The 22,300-nt window shown below is 42.9% G+C and overlaps 1 protein-coding gene across 5 annotated transcripts in view; it reads right to left on the minus strand.

Moving 5' to 3' along the window:
- LOC128697054 (major facilitator superfamily domain-containing protein 8) overlaps window positions 1–22,068 on the minus strand; it is a 67,460-nt gene extending 45,392 nt beyond the window's left edge. For 2 of the 5 annotated variants that reach the window (XM_070095310.1, XM_070095314.1), the window contains exon 1: window positions 22,020–22,068. The gene's annotated coding sequence lies outside the window, so the exon portion shown is untranslated. Of the gene's footprint in view, window positions 1–14,440; window positions 15,275–20,136; window positions 20,436–22,019 lie in introns of those variants that run through there. The other 3 variants (XM_070095313.1, XM_070095311.1, XM_070095312.1) reach the window with 2 other exon arrangements.
- Window positions 22,069–22,300: the final 232 nt, after the last annotated feature.

The raw sequence follows: 22,300 nt of genomic DNA on the forward strand, positions 1-22,300 counted from the left end.
CACAACCACTTGATAAACTACAGAAACTCAAGACTAATCGCCACAGAAGACAACACTCAATACCGAAGAATCCTGGAATCATCACTTATTTCTATATCCGACAACTTCAACCAGAATAGTGGCTTTTATAACATAGCTGAACCACTTGCCAAGAAACTTCTTCATCGCTATCCCACATACGAACACTGTAGAAGGTCTGCTCACAAACTTATCCAATCTCATTTACAAGCTACCCAAGATTTTAGACTCTATAACCCCACTCGGTACATCATCAGATGCAGCATTCTCCACCTGACCTCAGCATTCTGAACCTGACTATAAATACTCGCGTCCCTTCCACACCAGGTAGATCTGTTTGTGACTTGAGAAAGCCCACAGTGTGGGCGAAATGTAGTCAATAAAGGATCACATTATACTGCATATGTGTTTATATTTCCTGACATACCTCTTGGTCGTTTCTTGTGAATTCCCCATCACCCTTCCTCAGTCTGATTACCTGGTCCTTGACTGTTGTTTTCCTCCTGATGTGGCTGTACAACAGCTTCGGGTCAGTCTTTACTTTTGATGCTATGTCATTTTCATATTGTCTCTGAGCCTCCCTTCTTATCTGTGCATATTCGTTTCTGGCTCTTCGGCTAATTTCTTTATTTTCCTGAGTTCTCTGTCTTCTGTACCTTTTCCATTCTCTAGTACACCTAGTTTTGCCTCCCTACACCTTTGAGTGAACCAAGGACTTGTTCTGTTCTTCCCATTATTTCTGTTTCCCTTGGGAACAAACCTCTCTTCTGCCTCCTTGCATATTGTTGCCACATATTCCATCATTTCTTGTACTGGTTTTCCTGTCAGTTCCCTCTCCCACTGAATGTCTTGAAGGAAGTTCCTCATGCCTGAGTAGTTCTCCCTTTTGTAGTTTGGTTTTTCCCAGCCTATTCCTGCTACTCTCTCCACTTGGAGCTCAACTATGTAGTCGAAGCACAGAACCACATGATCACTAGCTCCCAGGGCCCTTTCATACATGATACCCTCGATGTCCGAACTACTCAAGGTGAATACAAGGTCCAGTCTTGCTGGTTCATCCTCTCCTCTCTCTCTGGTAGTGTATCTAACATGTTGATGCATGAGGTTTTCCAGTACCACATCCATCATCTTGGCTCTCCATGTTTCGGGACCCCCATGGGGCTCTAGGTTTTCCCAGTCAATCTCCTTTTAATTGAAATCACCCATAACTAGTAACTTTGCTCCCCCCATGTGTGCTCTCCTGGCCACCTCGGCTAGTGTGTCGATCATTGTTCTGTTGCTCTCATCGTATTCTTCTCTTGGCCTACTGCAGTTCTGTGGTGGGTTGTACATTACTGCAATTATCACCTTATGTCCCTCAGACTGGATTGTTCCTACTAAGTAGTCCCTTTCGCCTGTGCCATCCATTCCTTCCACTTTCTCAAAACCCCAATGGTTTTTAATGAGCAGTGCAACTCCTCCTCCCCCTCTCCTCCCTCTGTCTTTCCTGAGGATTTGATATCCGGATGGAAAGATTGAATCTTATTATTCTGGTGAGTTTTGTTTCTGTGAGTGCTATTATGTCTGGGGATGTCTCCTTGATTCTTTCGTGCCACTCTTCATGCTTGTTTGCTATTCCATCTGCATTTGTATACCACACCTTCAACTTCTTTTCTAAGACTGTGGTCTGGGAGGTATATTGGGGTTGGGGAAGTGGGAGACCTGGTAAGGAACTATGGGTTGTTGCTGTGGGGGTGGAGTTTGTAATGTAGTGGGTGGGGGCATTGGATTTGGCATGGGTGTTTTGATTTAGAGTGTTTGGTTGCACTGGGGTTGACCTGGTTGGGAGGCTTCTATAGGAAGTTGTGAGGGAGGCTGTATTTGATCTTCTTCCTGGGTCTGGGATCTCCTGTCTGTCTTCTCCATCCCCTCTCTTTCCTCCTTTCGCCTTTGTACCATCTCTCTCAATTTCTGCCTTTCTTCTTGTGTTCTGTCGCGGTCGAGATACACCTTCCTGTATGCCGGCATGTCCCTTAATCTTGCTTTCTCCTGCAGGATCCTGGTCCGAGTCGCTTCTGCCTTGAAGGTCACTTTCACTGGCTGGGTTCTTTATCTTACAAACCCCCCTATTCTCCGAAAATTTTCCAGCTGGGTCATGTCGTCTTCTCCTATTGCTTTCATGATGCTTTCAATTGCTTTTTTTCCCCTTGTTTTCTTGCTTCATATGTTTCCCCTTCAACTTCCTGGAGCCCATACACAAAGACTGACCTCACCCTTTCATTCTCCCACTGCATATCCCTGTGTATCCCCTCATTTAATTTGGTTTCCTCCACTGCAGCTTTCCTTTCTTCAGTTTCACTGGCTAATGTACTTGGGCTGAGTGGCCTGTCATTTTCTCTTCTCGGTTTTCCTTGGGCTCTGTTGTTGTCTGTTAGGGCCTCCACATAAAGCTTAGCCCTTTCATTTACTACAGTCTCCTCTGATAGAGCTTCTACATGCAGTTGTGCCCCTTCTTTCCCTACTGTCCCCTTATTTGTGGCTGAGGTAGCAGTCTCTGTTGTCAATCCCAAAATGTTCTTTAGTTCATTAGGCTGTTTCAGATTTTTCAGTTCCTCTTCTAAACTCTGTATCCTAGCTTCTGCTGCTTTGACATGCGCCTCCCACTTCCTGCTTTCCATATCTATCCTCTCTTCCATTCTCATGCTAAGTTCTTCTAGTTTCTTTTCCCATTCATGATCCCTTTTTATGAGCTCTGCTGCCCAATCTTCCTTTGCAGCTTCCTCCTCCTGTCCCTTGGTTTTTCTTGTTGCTCTCTGGCAACCCATTTCTGTTTTATCCTGATTACCTCAGAGTGGGAAACCTATGTAGTTCTGTATGTTAGGTTAGTAGGGTGTATGTCAGAGTGTGGGGGGGGAGGTAGTGGAGGAACTGTGGCTATGTGGGAGAGGAGTGGGGAGGGGTGGGGAGGGGGAGGGGGAGGGTGAATGGGGGAGGGGAGGGTGAACGAGGGAGGGGAGGGATCAGGGGAAGTAGTGAGATGTCGGTGGTGAGGGGGGGAGTGTATGTGTGTGTGTGTGTGTGTGTGTGTGTGTGTGTGTGTGTAATTTTGTGTGGAATTATGTGTGGGTTTATTATGTACTGAAAGGTAGGTGGCTTGTGCTGTAGAGTCTCAGTGGTCCTTGGCTGCCCACAACTTCTTGTGACCTGACCCCCAACCTCCTGGGACTTGACCGGCACATACTTACCGTGTGTGTGTGTGTGTGTGTGTGTGTGTGTGTGTGTGTGTGTGTGTGTGTGTGTGTGTGTGTGTGTGTGTGTGTGTGTGTGTGTGTGTGTGTGTGTGTCGGTGTGTGTGTGTGTGTGTATGTGTATGTGTGTGTGTGTATGTGTGTGTGTGTATGTATGTGTGTGTACTCACCTATTTGTACTCACCTATTTGTGGTTGCAGGGGTCGAGTCCTAGCTCCTGGCCCCGCCTCTTCACCGGTTGCTACTAGACCCTCTCTCTCCCCGCTCCATGAGCTTTATCAAACCTCGTCTTAAAACTGTGTATGGTTCCTGCCTCCACTACGTCATTTTCTAGGCTATTCCACTGCCTTACAACTCTATGACTGAAGAAATACTTCCTACTATCTCTCTGACTCATTTGTGTCTTCAACTTCCAATTGTGGCCTCTTGTTTCTGTGTCCCCTCCCTGTGTGTGTGTATGTGTGTGTTTGTGTATGTGTGTGTATATATGTGTGTGTGTATGTGCATGTGTGTGTGTGTGTGAGAGAGGGAGGGATGGTTAGGGGGGTAGGTGGTGTGTGTGTGTGTGTGTGTGTGTGTGTGTGTGTAATTATGTGTTGAATTATGTGTGGGTTTATTATGTGTCTGAAAAGTAGGTGGCTTGTGCTTGGAGTGTAATGTGGATTCTCAGTTGTCGCTTGTGTCCACAACCTCTTGTGACCTGACCCCCCACCCTCCTGGGACTTGACCTCACCTACTTACAATGTTGCCAATGTTTGACCTGCCACATAGCTTACAGTAAGTTACACGCCTTCTTCAATGGATTACCAATTGCTATTCCTTATTGAATATTTGAGTGCCTATTCTTTATTGTGCTATGAGAGTTAGACCATTCACATTCAGCTTGGCGGTTAATTGGAACCTGGAACCCCACACCCAAACAACCACTCATAGGTGGATACAGTACTTGCAGTGCAGCTGTAGCAGCCTGTAGATTGTCCAGCTCAATGTGACGTCCTGGCGTAGATCCACCTCAATTTCTTCTCGTTAATAATGTACCCTGTTCACTGTATTTCTCTCACTGGTCACACGATTGTTTCACTTTATTATCTTTCTTGGGTGACACTTGACAACGACGCCTTACCACCCACACTAACCTGCCCACTCTGGGCCACCACGTTTTTATTTTCTAGATCACTTACAAAATTGTGGCTCTCCTCACGCTTATGTGGCTCAGGCAGATTAAAAAACACTTCTAGGATTGTTCACTACCCTGACACGCTTTGCAACCCTTGCAGAACACTTGGGTAGCCCTCAAAAACACTTATATTCCCGGAGCACGGAAGGCGTGACTCGCGCGCTCGCTGTCCATACTCACCTATTTGTACTCACCTATTTGTGGTTGCAGGGGTCGAGTCACAGCTCCTGGCCCCGCCTCTTCGCTGATTGCTACTAGGTCCTCTCTCTCCCTGCCCCATGAGCTCTATCATACCTCGCCTTAAAACTATGTATGGTTCCTGCCTCCACTACATCCCTTTCTAGGCTATTCCATGGCCTGACTACTCTATGACTGAAGAAATACATCCTAGCATCCCTTTGATTCATCTGAGTCTTCAACTTCCAATTGTGACCTCTTGTGTGTGTGTCCCATCTCTGGAACATCCCATCTTTGTCCACCTTGTCTATTCTGCGCAGTATTTTATATGTCGTTATCATGTCTCCCCTGACCCTCGTGTCCTCCAGTGTCATCAGGCCAATTTCCCTCAACCTTTCTTCGTAGGACAATCCTCGTAGCTCCGGGACTAGTCTTGTTGCAAACCTTTGCACTTTCTCTAATTTCTTGATGTGCTTGACTAGGTGTGGATTCCAAACTGGTGCTGCATGCTCCAGTATGGGCCTGACATAGATGGTATACAGAGTCTTAAACGAATCCTTACTGAGGTATCGGAACGCTATCCGTAGGTTTGCCAGGCGCCCGTATGCTGCAGCAGTTATCTGATTGATGTGTGCCTCAGGAGATATGCTCGGTGTTATACTCACCCCCAGATCTTTTTCCTTGAGTGAGGTTTGCAGTCTTTGGCCATCTAAACTATATTGTGTCTGCGGTCTTCTTTGCCCTTCCCCAATCTTCATGACTTTGCATTTGGCAGGGTTAAATTCAAGGAGCCAGTTGCTGGACCAGGCTTGTAGCCTGTCTAGGTCTCTTTGTAGTCCTGCCTGATCCTCGTCCGATTTTATTCTTCTCATTAACTTCGCATCATCTGCAAACAAGGACACTTCTGAGTCTATCCCTTCCGTTATGTCGTTCACATATACCAAGAACAGAACAGGTCCTAGGACTGACCCCTGTGGAACCCCGCTTGTCACAGCCGCCCACTCTGACACCTCGTCGCGTACCATGACTCGTTGTTGCCTCCCTGTCAGATATTCTCTGATCTATTGCAGTGCCTTTCCTGTTATGTGTGCCTGATCATCTAGCATTTGCAGTAACCTCTTGTGAGGAACTGTGTCGAAAGCCTTCTTGCTGTCCAAAAATATGCAGTCGATCCACCCCTCTCTCTCTTGTCTTACTTCTGTCACCTTGTCATAAAACTCTAGTAGGTCTGTGACACAGGATTTTCCTTCCCTGAAACCGTGCTGGTTGTCAATTATACACTTGTTTCTTTCCAGGTGCCCCACCACTCTCCTCCTGATGATCTTCTCCATGACCTTGCATACTATACACGTTAGTGATACAGGTCTGTAGTTTAGTGCCTCATGTCTGTCTCCCTTTTTAAAAATTTGAACTACATTTGCCATTTTCCATACCTCAGGGAGTTGCCCAGTTTCAAATGATGTGTTGAAGATCTTTGTTAATGGCTCACACAATATCTCTGCACCCTCTTTAAGGACCCATGGAGAGATGTTGTCTGGTCCCACCGCCTTTGAGGTGTCAAGTTTGCATAGCAGCTTCTTCACCTCCTCCTTGGTTATATGTACCTCATCCAGCACTTGCTGGTGTGCCTCCCAGTTCTGATTTCTTGGAGTCCTACTGGTTTCCACTGTAAATACCTCTTTAAATCTTGTGTTGAGCTCTTGACAAACCTCTCGGTCGTTTCTTGTGAATTCCCCATCACCCTTCCTCAGTCTGATTACCTGGTCCTTGACTGTTGTTTTCCTCCTGATGTGGCTGTACAACAGCTTCGGGTCAGTCTTTACTTTTGATGCTATGTCATTTTCATATTGTCCCTGAGCCTCCCTTCTTATCTGTGCATATTCGTTTCTGGCTCTTCGGCTGATTTCTTTATTTTCCTGAGTTCTCTGTCTTCTGTACCTTTTCCATTCTCTAGTACACCTAGTTTTTGCCTCCCTACACCTTTGGGTGAACCAAGGACTCGTTCTGTTCTTCCCATTATTTCTGTTTCCCTTGGGAACAAACCTCTCCTCTGCCTCCTTGCATTTTGTTGCTACATAGTCCATCATTTCTTGTACTGGTTTTCCTGTCAGTTCCCTCTCCCACTGAATGTCTTGAAGGAAGTTCCTCATGCCTGAGTAGTTCCCCCTTTTGTAGTTTGGTTTTTCCCAGCCTATTCCTGTTACTCTCTCCACTTGGAGCTCAACTATGTAGTCCAGTGGTTCCCAAACTTTTTCAGCTTGTTACCCAATTTAACATGCCACATAAAGCATGTTACCCCTTTCACAAAATGTTGTTATTATTGATATATATGGCTAAACGTGAACGTATACAGCCTCGCATACTCTGCTAATCCTAGCAAAACCATTGAAAACGTAAGAACCACACATACATTATATATAAAATTAATAATAGCTACAAATTCACAGTAACAGTGGGTAAATACTAACTATATACTGCACAGGGCAGTACACATACATACCAGCTTATGTCTACCTCGGCTGATGCTCACAGATAAACTGACAGTGTGAAATAGAGGCAGCCTCAGGAAGTGAGTGACACGTACTGGACAGGTTGATCTGGGCTACTGAGTGACTTTTGTCCTGAAGCATACTTGTCAAAATACTTTTGGGTTTCCACACACTTAGCTATATATTTCTTCTTTTCTAATACTGTATATTAGTTTTTGATGTTTATTGTTATTTGGTTTAACTTTATTACTTACTTATAATAGGTTTACTTTACAACTTTATATACTAAGACAAAGTTAACAATAATCCTCATACCGGGTACCGCATTGTTTTCTTGATTTTCAGAATTCATAACTTTTTTTCTGTCACCCCTCCATTACCCCCCAAAAATGGTTAAATTACCCCCAGGGGGTAATTTATCCCCAGTTTGGGAACCACTGATGTAGTCGAAGCACAGAACCACATGATCACTAGCTCCCAGGGGCCTTTCATACATGATACCCTCGATGTCCAAACTACTCATGGTGAATACAAGGTCCAGCCTTGCTGGTTCATCCTCTCCTCTCTGTCTGGTAGTGTCTCTAACATGTTGATGCATGAGGTTTTCCAGTACCACATCCATCATCTTGGCTCTCCATGTTTCGGGACCTCCATGGGGCTCCAGGTTTTCCCAGTCAATCTCCTTGTGATTGAAATCACCCATAACTAGTAACTTTGCTCCCCCATGTGTGCTCTCCTGGCCACCTCGGCTAGTGTGTCGATCATTGCTCTGTTGCTCTCATCGTATTCTTCTCTTGGCCTCCTGCAGTTCTGTGGTGGGTTGTACATTTCTGCAATTATCACCTTATGTCCCTCAGACTGGATTGTTCCTACTAAGTAGTCCCTTTCGCCCGTGCCAACCATTCCTTCCATTTTCTCAAAACCCCACTGGTTTTTAATGAGCAGTGCAACTCCTCCTCCCCCTCTCCTCCCTCTGTCTTTCCTGAGGATTTGATATCCGGATGGAAAGATTGAATCTGTTATTATTCTGGTGAGTTTTGTTTCTGTGAGTGCTATTATGTCTGGGGATGTCTCTTTGATTCTTTTGTGCCACTCCTCATACTTGTTTGTTATTCCATCTGCATTTGTATACCACACCTTCAACTTCTTTTCTAAGACTGTGGTCTGGGAGGTATATTGGGGTTGGGGAAGTGGGAGACCTGGTAAGGAACTATGGGTTGTTGCTGTGGGGGTGAAGTTTGTAATGTAGTGGGTGGGGGCATTGGATTTGACATGGGTGTTTTGATTTAGAGTGTTTGGTTGCACTGTGTGTGTGTGTGTGTGTGTGCATGTGTGTGTGTGTGTGTGTGTGTGTGTGTGTGTGTGTGTGTGTGTGTGTGTGTGTGTACTCACCTATTTGTACTCACCTATTTGTGGTTGCAGGGGTCGAGTCACAGCTGCTGGCCCCGCCTCTTCGCTGAATGCTACTAGGTCCTCTCTCTCCCTGCCCCATGAGCTCTATCATACCTCGCCTTAAAACTATGTATGGTTCCTGCCTCCACTACATCACTTTCTAGGCTATTCCATGGCCTGACTACTCTATGACTGAAGAAATACTTCCTAACATCCCTTTGATTCATCTGAGTCTTCAACTTCCAATTGTGACCTCTTGTGTGTGTGTCCCATCTCTGGAACATCCCGTCTTTGTCCACCTCGTCTATTCCGCGCAGTATTTTATATGTCGTTATCATGTCTCCCCTGACCCTCCTGGCCTCCAGTGTCGTCAGACACTGTGTGTGTGTGTGTGTGTGTGTGTGTGTGTGTGTGTGTGTGTGTGTGTGTGTGTGTGTGTGTGTGTGTGTGTGTGTGTGTCACCGTGAGGATAAGCTGATGTACAAACGTGACCGTCTCCATGACAGTGAGATTTCTTGATCTCAGTGTTAAGATTAAGCTCTCAAGTCATTAGCTATGATGAATCTTATCTCAGTGTCTCTTTTGGATTTAATGTGTTCTGAAATTTGTGTATCTCTCAGTGTAAAAACACTGAGAGGTGTATATCTCTCAGTGTTCATTTACTTCTATGAGTAGCAAGCATAGTAATGTGTTCATTCAGTGTTCTGTATGTTTACTAAGTGTTCTGTGTGTTCATTCAGTATCCTACGTGCTCATTCAGTGTTCTGTGTGTTCATTCAGTATCCTACGTGCTCATTCAGTGTTCTATGTGTTCATTCAGTATCCTACGTGCTCATTCAGTGTTCTATGTGTTCATTCAGTGCTCTCTGTGTTCAACCTGAAGTTCTTCCACGAATAATTGAACACTGTTGAGCCATGCTAGGTAAGTTCAGTAGGCCCTGACTAGTATGCTCCAGTAGCAGAGATAACACCAGGAGGCAGCTCAGGTGAGAGATTTCACACACTTCACCTATTAAATCTCTGCACCAAATTCATCTTAAGCCAGCAAATAGTGGAGCCAACAAGACTGGAAAATACATAACAGTATCAAAGACAATACACTCAGATCACAACATAACAGAGGTACAGACATGCATGTGCAGGGTTCCTGACCAGCATAATGTGATCAGTTATGAGGATGACTTCACCAACTTCAACTTCAGTGAAAGAGACATACTCTGGGAACAAGTCATCCATGTCATAAATGATTAAAACCTTGGCAAGATAACCTAATCAATACGCTGAGGTCAGTGGTCAAGTGCGGTCATACCGCTAAGCTCTTGGGAGTTAGCGTGGGCTGTTACCCATACCATGGCTTGTTGTGGTGCTTTAGAATCCCAGGTTCATGTGTTGAAGGAGATTCTACTTCTTCAGGAGGAAAATGGGAAGCTGAAGCATCGCATAGATGAGTTTGGGAGCGAGTGTGAGAAGGATTTAGCTGGTAAGGTAGGAATGGTCACCAGCAGTGATAGTGGCAGCCGCTTTAAGTGGCAAGTGGTTCACAGTTCAGGAAGAAGGAAGATGAGGAGAGTTAAAAGAGAAGATGTGAAGGTAGGAAATCAATTTTCTGTTCTCCAAGACGAGTGTACTTCAGTGGTTAGTGAGGTTGAAGGTACCACTGATTCCCCTGCTAATCAAGGTAAGAATATTTTAATAGTAGGCGATTCTCAGGTAAGATATATGGACAGTGCATTTTGTAACAGAGACAGAAAGGTCAGACAGAGAGTGTGCCTTCCTGGAGCTGGTGTTGGTGACATAGTCAGCAGGTTGGATAATATTATGGCAGGTAATGGGAACAAGCCCATTATCTGTCTTAGTGCTGGGGGTAATGACATTGGGAAGGGCAGGAGAGAGGAGCTGCTGGATAAGTACAGGTCAGCCATAGAAGTAGTTAGGTCTAAGGGAGGGATCCCAGTCATATGTAGCATCTTGCCTAGAAAGGAGTGGGCAATGAATGGATGACTAGGGCATTTGGTATAAATTGCTGGCTAGACAGGTACTGCAAGGAACTTGCAATCCCATTCATTGATAACTGGGACCTTTTCTTTGGCAAACGTGATATGTATGCAAGGGATGGGGTTCATCTCTCTGGGGATGGAGTGGTTGCATTAGCCAATTCAAATGAGAGGGTAATTGATGACTTGTCTAGGAATTTAAACTGATAGATTATAGAGGTATGGGTGTTTGTGGGAAACAATCAGGCTGCAGCATTAGGGTTAAAAACAGCAGTTATTACCGGGATACCTCAGGGATATGTTTAAAAGACAATATTCAAAATATAGTTGCTAGTAATGGCAAATCAATTGATCAACAAACAAAGAGAGATAATAGAGGGCAACGAGTGACTAGCTCCCTTAAGGTTTACTATACAAATAGTAGGAGTCTAAGAAATAAGATAGATGAGCTAAAATTACTTGCAAGTGTAGGTAATATAGATATTTTGGGTATAACAGAGACCTGGTTCAACCTGAAAGATAGAGAAATGCCTTCTGAATGCAACATACAGGGTTATAAACTATTCCACACTGATAGGGTCAACAGGAAGGGTGGTGGTGTGGCGATGTATGTCAGAGAAAATTTAAATTGTTGTCTTAGACATGATATAAGATTAGAAACATCGAACACAGAATCGGTTTGGCTTCAGTTTCTCGAGGGTCGTGACAAATTAATTTTGGGTGTCATTTATAGGCCCCCAAACCTTGATAGGGAGGGCAATAAGCTGTTATGGGACGATATTCAAAAGGCATCTAGATATGAAAATGTTGTGATAATGGGAGATTTTAACTTTAGACAAATTGATTGGAACAATATGACAAGAAATATTGAGTCTAGTGACTTTCTTGATACGGTTCAGTATTGCTTTTTAGAACAGGTTGTGACAGAACCAACCAGAGGAAACAATCTGCTTGACTTGGTTCTTGCCAACAAAGATTCACTAATTAATAATCTTGAGGTTAATGATGAGCTTGGGGAAAGTGATCCCAGATCACTTAGTTTCAATATATCATGGAATTACCCAGATAACTGCAATCACATCTCTGTCCCAGATTTTCGCTTGGCCGACTTCATGGGACTGAAAAATTACTTGGGTGGGCTAAATTGGGATGTCCTGACTATGGGTCAGGTAGGTGATCTTGGCTGCCAATATGACGTTTTTCAGAGCATAGTTCTAGCGGCCCAGACAACTTTTGTTCCGAGTAGGGAAATTAGATCTAACAAAAATGATCCCAAATGGATGAACAATAGATTAAAACATCTCATTGGTCAAAAGGGAGGCATATATAGGCGTATCAAAAGAGGGGATGGGCAGTTAAGAAATCAATATATTCAATTAAAGAGAGAAATAAAGAAAGGAATAAGAAAAGCAAAAAGAGATTATGAGGCTAAGGTCGCAAGGGATTCAAAGACTAACCCAAAAGGGTTCTTTCAGGTATACAGAAGTAAGATTAGGGACAAGATTGGCCCACTTAAGAGTAACTCTGGTCAGATCACTGACAGTGATAAGGATATGTGTGAAATTCTGAATACCTACCTCCTCTCAGTTTTCAACCAGGAAAATACTAGCAATATTCCTGAAATAATAGATTACGTAGAACAGGATGATAATAAACTATGTACGATTGCGGTAACTAGTGACATGGTCCTCAGACAAATAGAGAAACTAAAACCTAACAAATCCTCAGGTCCTGATGAACTGTTTGCAAGGGTGTTAAAGGAATGTAAAGAGGAACTTAGCATATCTTTGGCTAATCTTTTTAATATATCACTACAAACTGGCATAGTGCCTGGTAAGTGGAAAATGGCAAATGTAATACCTACTTACAAGGTAGGTGACAGGTACTTGGCTTCGAACTATAGACCAATAAGCCTTACCTCCATAGTGGGAAAATTTATGGAATCAATAATTGGCGAAGCAATTCGTAGCCACCTAATTCACTATATTAGACCATAGTGCAATTACTAGTGAGAGACTGGTGCTATTTTTAATTTGTATTTTTATATTATTAGATTAAACCTAGTTGTACTATAGCTCATTCTAGCTCAATACATAGAAAATACCGAAGTCATTATATTAGACCTTAGTGCAATTACAAGTGAGAGTCTCGTGCTATTTTTAATTTGTATTTTTATATTACTAGTTTATACCTAGTTGTACTTTAGTTCATTCCAGCACAACACATAGACAACATCAACTTCATTATGTGTAGTAGTGACTATGCTCTATATGACCAAAATACTCTAGCTATATACTTGTCCAAACTTCCCACCACTACAGATATCAGTACTAGAACTCAACACACAACTCAGGATATAAATAACCATAATTTAAACCTAGAAGATGATTGATCACGTTGACCCTGATCTAAACCTCCATAATCTGACACCCAATCAAAACCTATTGGAAAGTAACTGCCTTTATTACACAGCATCACAAGCCACCACTATCCTATACAATGCTAAAAGTCTATCAGTACTTAACTACAACATCAGGTCCTTAAGCAAACACTATGATGACCTCCTGACACTCCTTGAATCACTAAAGACACCCTTCTCCTGCATTATTCTTACTGAGACCTGGCTTAAGCAGGACACAATAGATATCTACCCTCTACCAGGATACACAGCAATCCACAACTGCAGACCATACCAAGTTGGGGGTGGTATTGCAATCTATTACTCTAACCAATTATCTTGTATTAGCACCACTTACTTTAGTGATGAATATGGGGAATACATTTTTGCTAATTTTACTGTAAAAAACCTTAAGACACCTATAACAATCGATGCCATTTACCGGATACCTCACACAAACATCCCAAATTTCAGTGAGAAATTAAAGTCACTAATAACAAACAGACAAATGAATAAGCACCAGCTTCTCTTAGCTGGAGACTTCAACATCAACCTTGGCGTACTAGATGATCAGCCTATAACTGATTTCATCAACAATATGAACAACACACTTCTCATACCAACAATAACTAAACCAACCAGACTCACTGAGACAAGTGCAACCATAATAGACCACATATGGACCAATATACTAGCTCCCCTTAAATCAGGGATTATCACAGATAGCACTACAGACCACTACCCTACCTTCCTCCTGATAAACATATACTACTCCAGTAGATTCACAGACACTAGAGGAGATATAAAAAAGACCTGGAAAACACTCTCTCAGATTCTAGGGACCCACAAACTGAAAAAAAACAAAAATATTGTCCTAACTAAACCTAATGAAACACCACTACATCCCACTGACACAGCTAACAAGATAAACGACTTCTTCTCAACCATAGGATCTAATCTCGCCAATAAAATCCCACATACCAATGCCCATGCCGGGGACTACCTAGATGGGAATTTCCCAAATTCCTTCTATCTTGCACAAACTGACCCCACGGAACTCACTGAGATTATAAAGTCACTTAAAAATAACTCAGGGAATCTGTCTCATGTCCCACCATTACTGTACAAGCGAGTGGCCCATGTCCTTTCGCATGCTATTTCATTACTTTTTAACAAGTCACTAGAAACTAGCACCTTCCCGAAACTACTCAAGATGGCAAGGGTTACACCAATACATAAAGGTGGTGACCCTACAGACTTAAACAACTATAGGCCAATATCAAACTTACCAAAATCTTTGAGAAACTCGTGCACAGGAGACTATATTAATTTATAACGGCACAAAACATAACCCCTGCCAATTTGGATTCAGAAAAAATAAAAGCACTAATGATGCAATCATAAAAATGCTAGATCTGCTTTACACAGCATTGGAAAATAAGGAATATCCACTAGGAATTTTTATTGACCTAAGAAAAGCTTTTGACACAGTAGACCATGGCATCCTACTCCACAAACTTGACCAGTATGGTATAAGAGGCCATGCGCTTGCTTATTTCAAATCTTACCTTACTAATGGGTATCAGTATGTCACCATTAAAGACACAGCATCAACAACACGGCCACTTGATACTGGAGTTCCGCAGGGAAGTGTCCTTGGTCCCCTGCTCTTCCTCATATACATCAATGATCTTCCAAACGTATCCCAACACCTGAAACCCATTTCATTCTCTTTGCTGACGACACGACTTATGTCATCTCTCACCCTAATCTTGCCACCCTGAACACCATTGTTAACGAGGAGCTGCTCTGTTAAACTTACGCTTAACACTGACAAAACCTACTATATTATGTTTGGTAGCAGAGCAGGAGATGCACAAATTAACATTAAGATCGACAACATTCTACTTAACAGACATCATGAGGGCAAATTCCTAGGCCTATACCTTGACAACAACCTGAATTTCAGCACCCATATCCAACACATAACCAAAAAAGTATCCAAAACGGTTGGGATCCTCTCCAAGATATGATACTACATTCCGCAAAATGCCCTTCTCACACTATACCACTCACTTATTTATCCATACCTCACCTATGCTATTTGTGCTTGGGGATCAACTGCAGCAACACACCTAAAGCCAATAATAACCCAACAAAAAGCTGCAGTAAGAATAATCACTAAATCCCATCCCTGGCAACACACCCCCCCACTCTTCATAGATCTAAACTTACTACCTGTTCAGTACATCCACACTTACTACTGTGCAATCTACATCTACAGGACCTCAAACTCCAATATCAACCTTGACCTAAAACGCTTTCTTGATAGTTGTGACAGAACCCACAGGCATAACACCAGACACAAACATCTCTACGACATTCCCCGTGTCCGACTAAACCTTTACAAAAATTCAGTGTATGTCAAAGGCCCTAAAATCTGGAACACCCTACCTGAGAACTCTAGAACTGCAGACACATTCATCACCTTCAAAACTACCATTAGAAAACATCTTATCTCCCTGATACACCCCGTCAATTAACTACACGAATACCACCTGGTGGTTCACACTTACACTCACTCACCCATTTGACCATAAACAGAAATATTAATCTCAATCTTAAAATAATGAAGCCTGTGATACTCCAATACTGAAACTATGTACTGTGCCAAAACAAAAGCATTCACATTGCTAAACTCACAAACTAGTATTTAGTCAGCCATAATACCAACTTACCTCATAATTTGTAATATTTTAAAATTAAGAATTAAACTAAGTCTGCCCGAAATGCCTAGCCATGCTAGGTGTTCTAGTGGTACACTCTGTAATCATTATTTTACTACATGTAAACCACACAATAACCAAATTCTGTAAACTCAGCATTGTAATCCTTATAGAGAATAAACTTTGAATTTGAATTTGAATTTGAATTTGAATTTGAATCTTGACAGGCACAGATTGATTAATGATTCTCAACACGGTTTTACAAAGGGGCGTTCCTGTCTTATGAATTTACTAACTTTTTTCACTAAGGTGTTTGAGGAGGTAGATCATGGTAATGAATGTGATATTGTGTATATGGACTTCAGTAAGGCTTTCGATAGAGTTCCACACCAGAGGCTATTGAGGAAACTTAGGGCACACGGAATAGGAGGAGAATTTATTTCCTGGGTAGAGGCATGGCTGACAAATAGACAGCAGAGAGTTTGCATAAATGGGGAGAAATCAGAATGGGGGCACGTCACAAGCGGTGTTCCTCAGGGGTCAGTGTTGGGCCTGTTGTTGTTCACAATTTACATAAACGACATAGATGAGAGAATAAATAGCGACATAAGCAAATTTGCTGATGACACCAAAATAGGCCGTCCAATTCATTCTAATGAGAACATTAGAGCACTCCAGGATGATTTGAATAGACTGACGCAATGGTCGGAGAAGTGGCAGATGCAGTTTAATATTGGCAAATGCAAAGTTCTAAATGTTGGACAGTTAAATAACCATGCCACATATAAACTAAATAATGTAGATCTTAATACTACCGATTGCGAAAAGGATTTAGGAGTTCTGGTTAGCAGTAACCTAAAACCAAGACAGCAGTGCATTAGTGTTCGCAATAAAGCTAACAGAATTCTTGGCTTAATATCTAGAAGTATAAATAACAGAAGTCCTCAGGTTGTTCTTCAACTCTATATATCCTTGGTTAGGCCTCATTTAGACTATGCTGCTCAGTTCTGGTCACCGTATTACAGAATGGATATAAATGATATAAATGGATATAAGAGTGAGTGGTGCACTTAGGAGTCTGTGGAGACAAAGAACTTTGTCCTTGGAGGCAAAGAGGGGAATGTATGAGAGTATAGTTTTACCAACGCTCTTATATGGGTGTGAAGCATGGGTGATGAATGTTGCAGCGAGGAGAAGGCTGGAGGCAGTGGAGATGTCATGTCTGAGGGCAATGTGTGATGTGAATATAATGCAGAGAATTCGTAGTTTGGAAGTTAGGAGGAGGTGCGGGATTACCAAAACTGTTGTCCAGAGGGCTGAGGAAGGGTTGTTGAGGTGGTTCGGACATATAGAGAGAATGGAGCGAAACAGAATGACTTCAAGAGTGTATCAGTCTGTAGTGGAAGGAAGGCGGGGTAGGGGTCGGCCTAGGAAAGGTTGGAGAGAGGGGGTAAAGGAGGTTTTGTGTGCGAGGGGCTTGGACTTCCAGCAGGCATGCGTGAGCGTGTTTGATAGGAGTGAATGGAGACAAATGGTTTTTAATACTTGACGTGCTGTTGGAGTGTGAGCAAAGTAACATTTATGAAGGGATTCAGGGAAACCGGCAGGCCGGACTTGAGTCCTGGAGATGGGAAGTACAGTGCCTGCACTCTGAAGGAGGGGTGTTAATGTTGCAGTTTAAAAACTGTAGTGTAAAGCACCCTTCTGGCAAGACAGTGATGGAGTGAATGATGGTGAAAGTTTTTCTTTTTCGGGCCACCCTGCCTTGGTGGGAATCGGCCAGTGTGATAATAAAAAATAAAATATAAATGCTCTGGAAAACGTACAAAGGAGGATGACAAAGATGATCCCATGTATCAGAAATCTTCCCTATGAGGATAGACTGAGGCCCTGAATCTGCACTCTCTCGAAAGGCGTAGAATTAGGGAGGATATGATCGAGGTGTATAAATGGAAAACAGGAATAAATAAAGGGGATGTAAACAGTGTGCTGAAAATTTCCAGCCAAGACAGGACTCGCAGCAATGGTTTCAAGTTAGAAAAAAATCAGATTCAGGAAGGATATAGGAAAGTACTGGTTTGGTAATAGAGTTGTGGATGAGTGGAACAAGCTCCCGAGTACAGTTATTGAGGCTAAAATGTTGTGTAGTTTTAAAAATAGGTTAGATAAATACATGAGTGGGTGTGGGTGGGTGTAAGTTGGACCTGACTAGCTTGTGCTGCTGGGTCTGGTGCCGTGCTCTATCCTTGAGTGGATATGATCAGACTGGGTGGGTCATTGGTCTAATCCGGGGGGGGGGGGACATGGACCTGCTCCACATGGGTCAGTAGGCCTGTTGTAGTGTTCCTTCTTTCTTATGTTCTTATGTTCTCTCTCTCTCTCTCTCTCTCTCTCTCTCTCTCTCTCTCTCTCTCTCTCTCTCTCTCTCTCTCTCTCTCTCTCTCTCTCTCTCTCTCTCTCTCTCTCTCTCTCTCTCTCTCTCTCTCTCTCTCTCTCTCTCTCTCTCTCTATCTGTCTATCTATCTATCTATCTATCTATCTATCTATTTCTCAATCTTTATTTCTGGCACACTCTTTATCAAACACTCTCACTCTATCTCTCTCTTGTTTATTTCCTCTTATCTCCATTGAGATGTGGAACAGAATTCTTCCTCCGTAAGCCATGCGTGTTGTAAGAGGCGACGAAAATGCCATGAGCAACGGGCTAGTAACCTCTTTTCCTATATAAATTACTAAATTTAGAAAGAGAAACCTTTGTTTTTCTTTTTGGGCCACCCTGCCTCGGTGGGATACGGCTGATTTGTTGAAAAAAAAAAACGTTTATTTATGTTAGGTAGTAGGATGGTAGACAGGATTGCTAGTGTTTTTCTTTCTTTTTCTTAAGCATGATAACAGGTACATCTTGCTACTTCTGTTTGCTTTTAAGTTACACCACACATGCATGTACACGTTTATGTATACACATCCATCTGGGTATTCTTTTATTTTCTAAATAGCTCTTGTTCTTATCTGTTTCCCTCCATATCCATGGGAAAGTGGAAAAGAATCTTTCCTTCGCAAGCTATGCGTATCATAGAAGCAACTAAAACGCAGGGAGCAGTGCGCTAGTAACCCCTTCTCCTGTATAGATTACTAAAGTTAAAAAGAGAAATTTTGTTTTTCTTTTTGGGCTACTCTGCCTCAGTGGGATGTGGCCGGTTTGTTGAAAGAAGAAGAAAAAGAAGAAAAACTTCATAAAACTGGGATGTTTGAATGTGCATGGATGTAGTACTGATGATCAGAAAGAGATGATTTTCAGTGTTATGAATGGAAAGAAGTTGGATGTCCTGGCTCTAAATGAAACAAAGCTTAAGGGGGGGTAGGGGAGTTTCGGTGGGGAGAATTAAATGGGATTAGGTCAGGAGTATCTGAGAGAGCTAGAGCTAAGGATAAGGTAGCAATAATGTTGAAGGGTCAGTTATGGAAGGAGAAGAGGGAAGATAAATGTATAAATTCAAGGATTCTGTGGATTAAAATATGGGTCAGATACAAAAAGTGGATTATAACAAATGTTTATGCACCTGGAGAAGAGAGGAGTGCAGAGGAGAGAGAGAGATTTGGAAGATGTTGAGTAAGTGTTTGGGAAGTTTTGAACCAAGTGAGAGTAGTTGTGGTAGGGGGCCATATCCAAGCTAGGCAGGTCACCCTGCCTTGGTGGGATATAGCCAGTTTGATGAGGGAAAAAAATGTATGTAATATGTAAATCTGTGTGCATACATATAATACACACACACACACACACACACAATTGGAAGACGATCAGACAGGACCACAAAGGGATCTGGACAGGCTGCAAGCCTGGTACAGCAACTGTCTCCTGGAGATAAACTCCAGCAAGTGCAAAGTCATGAAGATTGGGGAAGGTTAAGGGAGCAAAGGCTGCAAACTTCACTTAAAGAAAAGGATCTTGGGGTAAGCATTATACAGAGCATGTCCCTGAGGCACACATCACTCAAATAACTACTGCAGCATATGGGCGCCTGGCAAACCTGAGAATAGCATATCGACATCGGAGAAAGGAGTCATTTAGGCCCATACTGGAGTATGCAGCACCAGTATGGAACCCACACCTGGTCAAACACGTCAAGAATTTAGAGAAAGTGCAAAAGTTTGCAGTTGCAAACTTTTGCACTTGACTAGTCCCGGAACTGAGAGGTATGTCTTACGAGAAGAGATTAAGGGAACTTAACCTGATGACCCTAGAGGATAGGAGGGATAGGGAAGACATGATAACGATGTATAAAATACTGAGAGGAACTGACAGAGTGGACAGGGTTTGAATGTTTCAGAAATGGAACACAGGAACAAGGGTCCACAGTTGGAAATTGAAAACCCATCTTAGGAGAACCTTTGTAAACAAGGGTTCACTCTACCTTTGTTACGTGTTTTAGTACTCTTTTCGAGTGCGTCTGTAAATGTCCTCGTCACATTGGAAATTTGATAGCCCAAACGGGTTTAGCGAATGGTAGAACTGTGAAAATATTCTGATAAATGCTTACTGAGAATATCTGAGCTGTGGGAATCCTCAGGAGTGTGTTAGTGCAGTGCTGAGTGAGCACTGGCTGAGTACAAGCACTCTCTAGTAGTGTGTAGTAATGCTGAGTGAACACTGGCTGAGTACAAGCACTCTCTAGTAGTGTGCAGTAATGCTGAGTGAACACTGGCTGAGTACAAGCACTCTCTAGTAGTGTGTAGTAATGCTGAGTGAACACTGGCTGAGTACAAGCACTCTCTAGTAGTGTGTAGTAATGCTGAGTGAACACTGGCTGAGTACAAGCACTCTCTAGTAGTGTGTAGTAATGCTGAGTGAGCACTGGCTGAGTACAAGCACTCTCTAGTAGTGTGTAGTAATGCTGAGTGAGCACTGGCTGAGTACAAGCACTCTCTAGTAGTGTGTAGTAATGCTGAGTGAACACCGGCTGAGTACAAGCACTCTCTAGTAGTGTGTAGTAATGCTGAGTGAACACTGGCTGAGTACAAGCACTCTCTAGTAGTGTGTAGTAATGCTGAGTGAACACTGGCTGAGCTCAAGCACTCTCTAGTAGTGTGTAGTAATGCTGAGTGAACACTGGCTGAGTGCAAGCACTCTCTAGTAGTGTGTAGTAATGATGAGTGAACACTGACTGAGTGCAAGCACTCTCTAGTAGTGTGTAGTAATGCTGAGTGAACACTGGCTGAGTGCAAGCACTCTCTAGTAGTGTGTAGTAATGATGAGTGAACACTGACTGAGTGCAAGCACTCTCTAGTAGTGTGTAGTAATGATGAGTGAACACTGGCTGAGCTCAAGCACTCTCTAGTAGTGTGTAGTAATGATGAGTGAACACTGACTGAGTGCAAGCACTCTCTAGTAGTGTGCAGTAATGCTGAGTGAACACTGGCTGAGCACAAGCACTCTCTAGTAGTGTGTAGTAATGCTGAGTGAACACTGGCTGAGTGCAAGCACTCTCTAGTAGTGTGTAGTAATGATGAGTGAACACTGACTGAGTGCAAGCACTCTCTAGTAGTGTGTAGTAATGATGAGTGAACACTGGCTGAGCTCAAGCACTCTCTAGTAGTGTGTAGTAATGATGAGTGAACACTGACTGAGTGCAAGCACTCTCTAGTAGTGTGCAGTAATGCTGAGTGAACACTGGCTGAGCACAAGCACTCTCTAGTAGTGTGTAGTAATGCTGAGTGAACACTGGCTGAGTGCAAGCACTCTCTAGTAGTGTGTAGTAATGATGAGTGAACACTGACTGAGTGCAAGCACTCTCTAGTAGTGTGTAGTAATGATGAGTGAACACTGGCTGAGCTCAAGCACTCTCTAGTAGTGTGTAGTAATGATGAGTGAACACTGACTGAGTGCAAGCACTCTCTAGTAGTGTGCAGTAATGCTGAGTGAACACTGGCTGAGCACAAGCACTCTCTAGTAGTGTGTAGTAATGCTGAGTGAACACTGGCTGAGTACAAGCACTCTCTAGTAGTGTGTAGTAATGCTGAGTGAACACTGGCTGAGTACAAGCACTCTCTAGTAGTGTGCAGTAATGCTGAGTGAACTCTGACTGAGTACAAGCACTCTCTAGTAGTGTGTAGTAATGCTGAGTGAACACTGGCTGAGTGCAAGCACTCTCTAGTAGTGTGTAGTAATGCTGAGTGAACACTGGCTGAGTACAAGCACTCTCTAGTAGTGTGTAGTAATGCTGAGTGAACACTGGCTGAGTACAAGCACTCTCTAGTAGTGTGTAGTAATGCTGAGTGAACACTGGCTGAGTACAAGCACTCTCTAGTAGTGTGTAGTAATGCTGAGTGAACACTGGCTGAGTGCAAGCACTCTCTAGTAGTGTGTAGTAATGCTGAGTGAACACTGGCTGAGTACAAGCAGTTTCTAGTAGTGTGTGATCACCTCTGAGTACAACTACTCCAGTAGTGTGTAGTAACACTGAGCGATCAGTCCTGACTGAGTGCAAACACTCTAGTCTCCACATAACCTGCTGCTTCTGTTATCATCAAATGCCATTTTTTGTACTAAACTAATTCTTATCATCTTAAAAAACACTAAACAACACACAAGATAACACAACGCTAATTAAATGAAGAATGACATTCTGTATTTAGTTATTAGTTTAATATGTCAAAAGATTACAGAGATGCATAATGAATCCGGGGTAATGAACTCCAGGTAGA

The sequence above is a fragment of the Cherax quadricarinatus genome, chromosome 49 (genome assembly GCF_038502225.1).
Source record: "Cherax quadricarinatus isolate ZL_2023a chromosome 49, ASM3850222v1, whole genome shotgun sequence".
NCBI classification, from domain to species: domain Eukaryota; kingdom Metazoa; phylum Arthropoda; class Malacostraca; order Decapoda; family Parastacidae; genus Cherax; species Cherax quadricarinatus.